Genomic DNA, 10,863 nt, shown 5'->3' on the forward strand with positions numbered 1-10,863 from the left:
AAAGTGCCTCTGCAGACCGCGGTAGATAAGGAGGTGCAATAAGCAGCATCTTCCTCCGTTGTGTATTTTCCTCATTGTTTCCAGTAGTTTGGTGTTTTGGGCATGGTGTCATGAGAACAAGAGAACTGGAGATGGTGTAACTCCAGCTGATATAGTTACTGTTTAGGAGCTGTTTACTCATGGGCTTCACGAAGACCCAGAAAATACTTGCCCCGGAATGCAAGAGGTACCACAAATTAGTCGAAGTATCTACTTCATGGCACTGAGTGGTTTTTAAAGTGACTCTTAACATGGCAGATAACTTTTTTTGTAAACTGAAATGCAATGAATAATACTGATTTAGCCACATCCACGTTTCTTTGAAGTCTAATGCTTCAGCACTCTTGCAATTACTTCTCCAGATGAGTTCTAGGGGCCTTGGCAATTGCTTGCTGCTGCTATTTTGATCCTATGCCCTAGGAGTATAAACTCAGTTATAGAAACTCCATCTGAGTCCATTTAATGAACTACATGAATCAGAGCCCTGCAATAAAGCCCAATTAGAAATGAGAACGCAGAGAATATTGATCCCCTTAAAACCTTTTGCAGCTTTCAGGATCTGCTTGGTCACTCATTGCTACAGCAGGCACCAAGCCTTTCCTGCCGGTTCGCTCTCATCAGCTTGCTGGGACTGTGGTCAGATTAAGAGGTGATTGAAGAGATCAGCTGGTGGGGGCCCTGGGGTACGAGGAAGAGCCCCCAAATAACCCTTCTCGCACATGCTCACAGTCCTCTGGGTCAGGTTTTATTGCTATCTAATTCAGAGGAAGTTTCTACAGCAGCACTCACTTCTCTGAGCAACACCAAAAAAAACCTTTGAGATTTTGTAATCTGTTTTACTGATGGACGTGGTGTCTGGAGGCGCTGAGTTCACAGAGGTCAGAGGTGATAGCATTACCACACACAGCACACCCAAAAGGGCCCCATCAACTCCGCTAAAACTCAAGACCTTCAGCCTGGTTGGCGGTATATTACAGGGTAAAGAGCCCCTGTGGCGATGAAGCACACGCTATTCAAATGAGACATTTGAATAAGAACTTTGAGAAGTGTGCATTAAGAGGAATGGATGGCATCCTAGACAAAATACAGGGCTCGAAGTCAGGTGATTCCAGACTCTTTTCCAGGCTGTACCCCAGATGATGTATGGTGTCCAGAGGCCCAGATCCAAAGGGTGTAGGTGGGATTTGAATTGACAGATCTCACACTGGAATCCAAAAAGCCTCTATTCAGCTGTTGTCCAAAGCTGGATACACCTCAGACGTGTACAACTCAGTCTTCACAATTCAGGATCTGCTCCAACACCTGCCCAAAAGCGCTTTAGTCTCAGCTGTGTTCAGACCATCTCTGTAAGTGCCAAGGGAACTCATAAAGAAGGTGTTCCTCTATTTCCCCTGATTTGGGAAGCCTTCCCAGAGCACAGCCATTGCAAATAAACACAAAAATAAAAGAACAGTCATCGCTTTCTCTATTTCACCAAGCTGTATAGGCTTGTCTGGGGCTGGCAGGAGGGATTAGAGAGCAAAACACTTAATGTCTTTCAACATGAGTGCCACTTAATATGAGGCTCTTTTGGAATCCTTGGGATGGAATATCTGAGGATGAACTGCACCAGAGGGAAAGTAATTACAGTTTTCTAGCAGCATCTGGGGCATTTGTGTGGCAGGACAGTCCTGCATTCCAGGCACTGCTCCAAAGGCTGTTTAGGAGCTTGAAATTAAATGGTTACAGAGTAAAAATGCAAAGTAATTCCTGAAGCGATCTTGGGCCGCAGGCCTCACTCCAAGAGACAGAAAGCTCTTGAGCCACTAGGCTACAATCATACATCCTTTGCCCAAATTAAGCTTTATTATCATGTGAGGTGCAATGTAGAGCAGCTTTAGCGGGCAGGGCTAAGAACGCCACCCCCTTGAGCAGAGCACCCCCAGTTTCCCAGAGGGTCTGTTCCTCATTAATATATCCCATTGGTACAAGGGTGGGAGTGACTCCTGGCAGCCACATGAGGTGCAGCGAGCAGACCCCTCCTGTGGATTCCCCCTAGCAGAAGGCTCCGCTTTGCTGCAGAAAAGCTGCTGTAACAGCCCTGTGGCAGTCCCACGGGTTCATAGTCCATCCCATGCTAGAGTTGCAGCTGGCAGCTGCTGGTCCTGCCAAGGGCTCTTGGATGCTGCAAGCAGCCACCAGCGACCCAGCTGCGTCCTCTTCTGACCTGGGAAAGAAGAGCTGCAAAGACAGGTTGAAGCCAGCTTTTCTACCACCCTGCACCTCACAAACTCGGTGCCAAGCTCATCTTCAGTTTGGGGACCTGGCTTAGGCTGACACCAGGTTGATGTCATGCGCTGACACTGTTCATTTTTAGTACGATCAAAATGAAGCTGGAAGGGGGGGGCGGGGGAAGGGGAAGGGAAGAGTTTTGGAGAAATCCAGCCTCCTTCTCTCTCTCAGGACAAATGATTAGGGCTACACAGATGATTAGGGGATTGGAGCATCTTTCTTACGAGGAGAGGCTGAGGCACTTGGGTAACGGGCACAAACTTGAACATAGGAAGTTCCATCTAAACATGAGGAGGAACTTCTTTACTTTGAGAGTGGCAGAGCACTGGAACAGGCTGCCCAGAGAGGTGGTGGAGTCTCCCACACTGGAGACATTCAAAACCCATCTGGACTCCATCCTGTGCAACCTGCTGTAGGCGACCCTGCTCTGGCAGGAGGGTTGGACTAGGTGACCTCCAGAGGTCCCTTCCAACCCTGACCATTCTGTGATTAGTGCTCAAGAGGCTTCCCCAAGCTCTTCAGCGTAGGCTCAGCACTCGAAGGCACCTGACAAACTCCTGCCAAGAAAGTTTAGAGTAAACAGAGGTGATATGTGACATGTCAAATATTGCTAATGAGCATCAGGTGTTTGGGGGGGGGGAGGGAAGGCTCCTCGTCTTAGATATGGTAATTATTTTAAAGATCTATTTAGCATTTAGATTGCTTAGGGGGGAAAAGAGCTTGGAGCAGCTGATTGCCTTGAAAAATGCTCTGGTATTAAGTGGATCTCTTTGAACATTGCTTTCATCTGCTCAGACAGAAAGCAGAGGTGACACTTCAGCTTGGGATAATTAGGACTTTGACATCATTTGGTTGTCCTTGTCAACAGCATTATAAACACGTAGCCCCTAGTTAAAAAAAAAAACGCACACAACAAATCTCACACAGTAGCGTTTAAGGGAGTTAAAATACGAAAGATTAAACGTGCTGCACTGAGGGCTTGAGAGGAGCCCTGAAAGAACCAGCCTGAACCATCCCGCTCTGTAATTTAACTCCAAGCATAAGTCCCTTTGGTATGCTTTTAAACTTAGCTACATCTGTCGCATTTTTAATGCCCGTTTTCATCACCAGATATTTATGGCTGCAGCACGATCAGCTTTCACAGGCTGAGCGATGTAGACGAAACAAAACTCGTGGAGGCGAAGGCTCCCATGAAAATCCCAGATATGGCAGGAGGTGAGAGCAATGGCTGAGCGACGGACCGAAGTGTCCCGTGGGAGCTGAGCATCTCAGCTCACAGCCAGGCTGCACTGTGCTAGCCTGTGCCAGTAAGCCTGGCTTAGGGGACGGATAGTTTAAAACTATTCAGAGCTGGCCAAAAGGACAAAGCAGCTTGCAAGCCTAACACACCAGGCCGAGCAAATCCAGCGATTTGGAACCAAGTCTCGGCTACCTCCTCTTTTCCTCAAAAATCTGAGAAATGACGTAGAAAAAATTAGTTCTGCCTCAAAGAGGTCCCTCCACGCCTGAGTTGCTGAAACACCGGTTACATGCTGCCTGCCCGGCAGCGTGTTCAGCAGCAGAAGCAGTCCAGATCATATTATAAAGCCCAAAGAGTCAGGCCTTCATCTACACAGCAGCTGTCGTTAAGCTGATTGTAACGGGGAGAAGTATCAGTGTATCGAGCAGTATTGCAGATGAACAGCCTGGGATGGGTAGGGTGCTTCAAAGGGGAAGAGAGGTGACACTGGACACCGAGGGAGGATCTGTACAGAGCATCCCCTCTGCAGTGCCAGTACAGAAGGCAGACCCACTGCAAGCCTTACCTGTATTCCTCTCCTCCCTTGTAGCCATTTCAAGATTTAAATGTTATATTACTGGTTTGCTCTTGTTGAAACAAAACCACTGAGCTTCCCCCTGACCCTCAGTCCCACCTGCCTTGGGCCAGCTCTTTACTGCTGCTTCTGCCACAAAGCCAGTGACGGCTGACCGGCAGCATTGTCCCAGCCACTCACATTTCTTAAAGCCAACAGTATTAAAGTGCACAATCAGAAATTCAATCCAAGCAGGAACAATGATTTAGACTGAGTCTGTTTCCCAAATCTGACAAGCGTACACGCTAATGACTAACATCCCTCACAACCCTGCAAAAAGAGAAGGAAAAATACAGCAGTGAGGAGAAAGCCCGCCATCAATTTCTGCTAAGAAAAATGTTTCTCTGTTCCACCTCCACAGGGAGGTGATTCTGCCCCTCTGCTCTAGTCTGGTGAGACCCCACCTGGAGTACTCCGTCCAGCTCTGGAGCCCCCAACATAGGAAAGACATGGACCTGTCCTGGGTGTTTTGCCGTCATCTTCACTTACATCTGCTTTTCTCCTTTATGGTCTTAAAACAGACTTTATGAGTGAGGAGATCATAGAGTCATAGAATGGTTTAGGTTGGAAGGGACCTTGAAGATCATCGAGTTCCAACCCCCCTGCCACAGGCAGGGACACCTCCCACTAGACCAGGTTGCTCAAAGCCCCATCCAGCCTGGCCTTGAACACCTCCAGGGATGGGGCCTCAACAACCTCTCTGGGCAACCTGTTCCAGTGCCTTACCACCCTCCCAGTGAAAAATTTCATCCTAATGTTTAATGTAAACCTGCCCTCTTCCAGTTTAAAGCCATTTCCCCTCGTCCTATCACTACATGCTCTTGTAAAAAGTCCTTCTCCAGCTCTCCTGTAGGCCCCCTTTAGGTACTGGAAGGAGTAAAATTCAGGGAGAGGAGCCCTTGGGAAAAGAAAGTTGAGACAGATCAGGAGGTGCAGAGGGACCCACAGGTGGCTTTTTGGGTAAGTGACCCCATTTTGTTCAGTTCACGCTCACAAATTTGAGCATTCCCCTAGACACTAGGCAGCTCATCACCCAGCACACCACACCACCACTGTTGTTATGGCCAAGCTCAGCCCTGCTGCAGGCAGTGGTAAGCAGCGTTGCTGTACTTGTTTCCATGGAAATCAAAACCAGAGAAGCTGGTTTCCACCAAAATCATATTAAAATACAATTTTGTCCCAAGTGGATTATTTTGTTATCTTTTCTCTCATTCTTCTTTTTGCACCATGCAGTCCAGATGAAGCAGGATTTATTTTAGTGACTCAGATTTGTAAAGCACAAGTTTCATCGATACGTCAAGCAGAAGCCACTGTTTCCATTCGGATGGGATGTCCCTGACTCAAAGACAGGTAGGTCTGAACACTTAACCAGCATCGTCTCCAGCACAGAAATGCTACCTTGTTCTGGCCTGTTTTTAATCACCAGTCAGTCACAGGTGAGATTTAAGCAGCATTTCTCAAACAGATGCAGATTACTCAAAAAAGCAAAAGGTTTTTCCCTGAATTCCCTTCCGTACCCAGCCTCCCATTGCCCAGCAGCACCTTTGCAACACGCTGCACCACAGAAACACTTTTCACACACCTCTGGACTGTATCACAGGTGTTTGCCAAACACCTTACAGAAACGAAGCCCTAGAAGCGTGGATGACAGCCCCACCACCTTGCGCCCAAGCTGGGAGAGTGGCGGAGGGGCAATGCCTATTGTCCACACATGGGCACAGAGTTCCCCGCTGGAGAAGCAGAGCCAGAAGCCCAGCATGCTGCAAACATCCCATTTATTTTCATAGGGCAGTGCAGTGCTGATTGTTTGCTACCATAGCACCAAAACAAACACAGCGAACACAAGTGTTGTTTCAGGTAGATCTAAACATCTCATTTCAACATTCACAGTTCTCCAGGGCTTCTCTGCTTCTGTTTAAGATGCTCACAAGTCACCATGAAGGAATGAATCTCAGGGCCCCTAAGAGGGAGGGATACGGGAGCTCTTCAGCTGGGTTGGCCAAGAAATACAAGACGAAAGAGAAAGGCTGCAAGAAGTGTATTTGGATGCTTTCCCAAGGGAAGAGGAGCCGTTGGGTTTCCAGGTGCTTCTGCAGTTAGTATGTACTTCTAAAGTGCTGAAGAGGTCCAATTAGAGGGATGGAGATATCTACCTCAGCACCCCCTGCAGCCCAACAGCAGAGGGTTTTGAGAATGAAGAGACACTCACATACCGTCTTTGTATCAAGCAGGTCCCTTTTAATAGACTGCAGAAAAAGGATGTCTCCTATCACCTAACTTTCTTACTGAACATAACTTGGAGAACATCTCAGTTTCTAACAAAATAATCTGTTTTGAGTGCTAAAATGAACTATTTGAGTATTAAAAAAAAAACCAAACCCAAATCGCAACAAATCCAAACAACACTTGATTTGACTTTTGAGACAAAGCATTTACCAAATTTGACCCACCTGTGTGACCACTGTGGATGTGATTCTGCTACGTTCTTAACCTCCTACAAAGAAGTTACTCCCCTATAATTTTCCCCACACTTGGTTCTAGACCCCTTTGATGCAACCGTTTCTACTCCAAACTCTTCTCTACCTCATTTACGTGCCAGATCACTGCATGTCTGACCCTACCCTCCTCAGAGGGGAACCCCTCCCTCACTCATTTGTCTGTGTCCCTGTCCCATCCCCCCCGCCCTTTGGCTCTTCAGAAGATCAATATTTCATTTTCCTAGACAGGACTAATTAAAGTCTTCCCAGCCATCGTTACAGCCCGAGATGTCCTGGTTTCTAGGGCACCAAAGCGGTTGTCACTCAGGGCGTGCATGGCAGGACCCCAGGGACACAGCTCAACTGATGTCCTGCTGCAGAAGCAGCACTAAGTGAGAAAGCCCCAACTCTTCTCCTTTTTATCGAGTTCTCACAGCACTCAAACACCAGATACATTTCCAGGCAGCGCAGGGAAGCACTGGTTCCCCTCACACCAGCTAACTCCCAGCACACCTTCACCCTCCTTCCCTAGAGGGAGGCTCTGGCACAGATGCTTTCTGTAGGCAGACCTAGTTGATCCAAGTTTCAAAAAGCCTCTGTGGGTAAACTAGCAAGCAGTTAAGCCCTGATTTTAAACTCAAACCCTCCAAATTGACATTGCTGGCTGGGCTTTTTTTTTTTTTTTAAGGTGAGATTAGGAAGGTTTACCAGCCTACTTGGGAGTCACAGTATTTGAGGCTAAGCAATGCACATGCTAGGAGGCATGTGTGGGTGGTGATGCTTCCCTGCCCTCAAGCTAGAGGCAGAAGAAAGACCTTTGGGAGGCCCAGTGAGAAACAGGCAGGCTGATAGCCTGAGGAAAAGATCAGGGAGGGAGTTACAGGAAGAATTAATTCCCCCCCACACCCAGCTATTTCTTTCAGCATGTAAAAGCCAGCCCATTAACTGCTCTTAACTTTTGCCAGGATACTTTCCTGCCTACCCAGCTGAGGAGGGCTTCTTCACTCGTATTCAACTGATATGCCATCATATCCCAGAAATGTCTCTGCCGGCTCCTGCAGTATCCCTCCAGAGGCAACCCAGGAACCTATGCAAATAACTGGGGTATGTATGCCTGGGGGGACAAACCCCGTGAGTGACAGAGGTAGGGACCAGGCAAGAAAGGATGGAGGCTCTTTTCCAATGGAAAGTAAGGGGGAATAAGACCAGGCTGAAACACTTGTTTCAAAGTGGATTTTATTCCAGGCATTAAACAGATTCTGGCACATGCTTTCTTCAAGAAAAGGGAAAACAAATCTGGGCTCCACATAAATTACATCTGGCAAAGTGCAACTTACAAGTGAGTGGGGAAAATAAACCTTTTGAAATTGATTTCTGTACAACATTAGCTTCAGCTCCTCTTAAATAAACCCCCGTTGGTTCACAGCACACAAAATTACATTGGATGATCTGATACATTAACAGCTTTCTTAAAAGGTATTACCAATGCAAATGCTTTGTCCTGACAGTCTAGGGGGCTGTTTAAAGTAAACAGGAAAACAAGGGCGAGCAGCTGCTTGTTCTGACTGTTGGAGAAACAAATCACTGGGCCAAATTTGAGGGCTCAGTCAGTTTGCTTTCAAAAACCCCACTGGAGTCCTGTTCCAAAACACAGCACTGTGTGGACCTTGGGGAAAAAGCACAGATAACTTCGTTCCTCCTTCCTTTCAGTGCAAGGCAAATGGAAAGTATATTAATAATGAATTTGGACAAGATTTTGTTTATTCTGAGGAGAAGTTTGGTTTGCCCATGCTTGAAAGAAGCCTTTTGTGATGCGCCTCCTTTTCAGCAATTGCTAAAATCCATTGGAAACCCACGGCTTCCAGAAGGTGATGTGGGGGAATGGGAGAAGGTCTGCATCAGGCAACAGGAAGGTCCTGCAAGCAGTGCTTAGCTGGAAGCCGAATGTGACATTGGGGAGATGACCTCAGGAGAACAAGTCCAAAACCAGGTAGAGTTAGGGCTCTTGTAGCCCCCGACTCCAGGGAGAATTTAAGTTATTGACATCTAGCATATGGCCACCTTTTCCCTTTTCTCCCCCAGGCTGGAGCACCCGAAGAAGGAGAGTGTCCAATTTTCAGCTGCCCCAGCTCACAGCCCCAAATGGATACCAGTTCACACTCTGCCAGGTGGTGAGCAGTAGGAAGAGAGGCACAAACCAACACAGCTACTCCAGGTACCTCTGCTCCGGGAGCAGTCAGTAACCTCCAACATTGGAGCCAAGCACAACGTCAAGGGCAGTAGCCAGCGTGCTGACAAGAGCCCTTTGAACCAGGGCTGGCCCAAAGCTTGGAGACTGTATGTAAGCAGGGCTCCCGTGGTCTGCAGCAGTCAGGAGAATCGTTTGTGGAGGAGCTGGGTCCTAGGCCCAGTACGGTTATGAAGAAGGAACTGCAAGAAAGCTGCACACGCACAGTGGGAGCAAGAAGGAAGGAAGCAGTACCTGGTGGAGGAGTGAACGTGCTGTTAGCTGCAACCCTTAAGCTGCTGGAGAGTGAAATGGGGGAAGCTCAGATGGTCCACTTAGGATGCACTTTGATGAAAACATGTAATCCTTTAGCACTTCATTGTATACAGAGCTTACACACAGTACCTGCTCAATGGCCTTTTGTCTGTCTTTGCATCAACTTTTTTCAAGCCAGGTATGTGAGAACTTGACTGTTCCTGTCTCCTACTCCTAATGATGATGCTCTGGAAGTAGCATCTCCTGCATATTCTTGTTTGAAAAAGCGATTGCTAGTAGGATGGCATCTCTCCCCCTTGATGGGTCTGCCTGCCCTGCCCTCTTTCTGTTCCTGGCCTATTTTCTTTCCTTCTCTGCTCTTTCCTGGCCTCAGTGGTTCAGGCCCAAAGCATCTCTATATAGGGAAAGAGAAAACTCTGCAGAGTCAGTGCCCCCATTCCCACACAGAAGTGCAGGTGCACCATGCTGTAAGCTTGCGACCAAAGGGAACTGCCTCCTGAGTTTTCACAGTGCAGGCAGGTCATTCATCTAGTTAATCAGCGTTGAGACGGTGAGCTGATGTCAAAGTGAAGGGGGAAACAGGAAAGGAGCTCCCGGCACCTGGCTGATTTAATTTTTTTTAAATAAAAAGAACTGAGAACAGAAAACAAACCATCCAATTCTCACACAAGCACTTTTGAGCACATGCAATGTACGAAGAACAGTATCTGTTCTTTTGTCAACGGTTTGGGCTAATACCAAGGTAGGAAAAAGAATTAAAAAGGGATACAAGCATGATCAAAAGCAGCCAGCTGTTCAGAATCCAAATTAACATCCTGTTCTTTTACACCAGAACAGAAAGGATCCAGGCAAACAATTGCCTACTGAAGGTGGCCCCACCACCTGGTTCCCCTGCCAGGCTCTTGGAGAGGAGGAACGGTTTACAAAACCTAGCTCCAAGAGGAAAATTTAACAGATCTAGCAGGAAAAGGTAATATTGTGGGGATTTTTTTTTTGTTTGTTTGAATAAGTAAGCTTGCCCTGATAGGTCTGAAAACCCACACTCAGCTACAGCTGGCTGGTAACTGGGAGCAGGACTGGGATGCTAGCTAGAGACACCCGTTGTCTTCGGTATTTCCAGAACACAAAGGAGAGATCTCTCCAGGCAGGCCTGTACTGTGGCAGCATTTGTGCAAGGGGTCAGTTTCGGCTTCACCAACTAACCTCTCCAAGATGCCCAGTGGGAGGAGAGTTGGGCGTCGCAAGCGGAGCAGCCCTAGGCCTTTTCGCCTCCTCTTTCTGAAAGAGAGGGGTGAAAAGCGACTAAACAGAGGGACTGGGTGGCTTGTCATGCTGGGCTGTGTTCACAAGGGCCATGCAGAGCCGGAGAGCCAGCGAGAGGGCTGTGCTCCTGCCCAGCCAGCAGCAGGAAGCCTGCAATGACCCAGGGGCTGTCCCCTTCCGCTTCTCACAGAGGGGAACTGGGTGGGCTCCTGCCACAGGCCTGAGCCAAGTGCAGTGGAACTGTCAGTGTGTGCTGCCTACACAGCTCTGCCCATCACTTTCGGTGTGGGGTGCAGCAGGCAGCATCTGGTAGCACCAGGAAGAGCAGCCAGAGAATGGTCTCAGCTTCCCTGGCATCCCAAAGTGTCAGCACCTGTCTCTGACCAGCTCTGCAGGAGTGTGGTACCCTCAACCCAGGTCCACCTGGGCTGCCTGTTGGCTTGGATCACTCATAGAG

This window comes from Vanellus vanellus (genome assembly GCF_965231255.1).
Source record: "Vanellus vanellus genome assembly, chromosome: 6".
Classification (NCBI taxonomy): Eukaryota; Metazoa; Chordata; class Aves; order Charadriiformes; family Charadriidae; genus Vanellus; species Vanellus vanellus.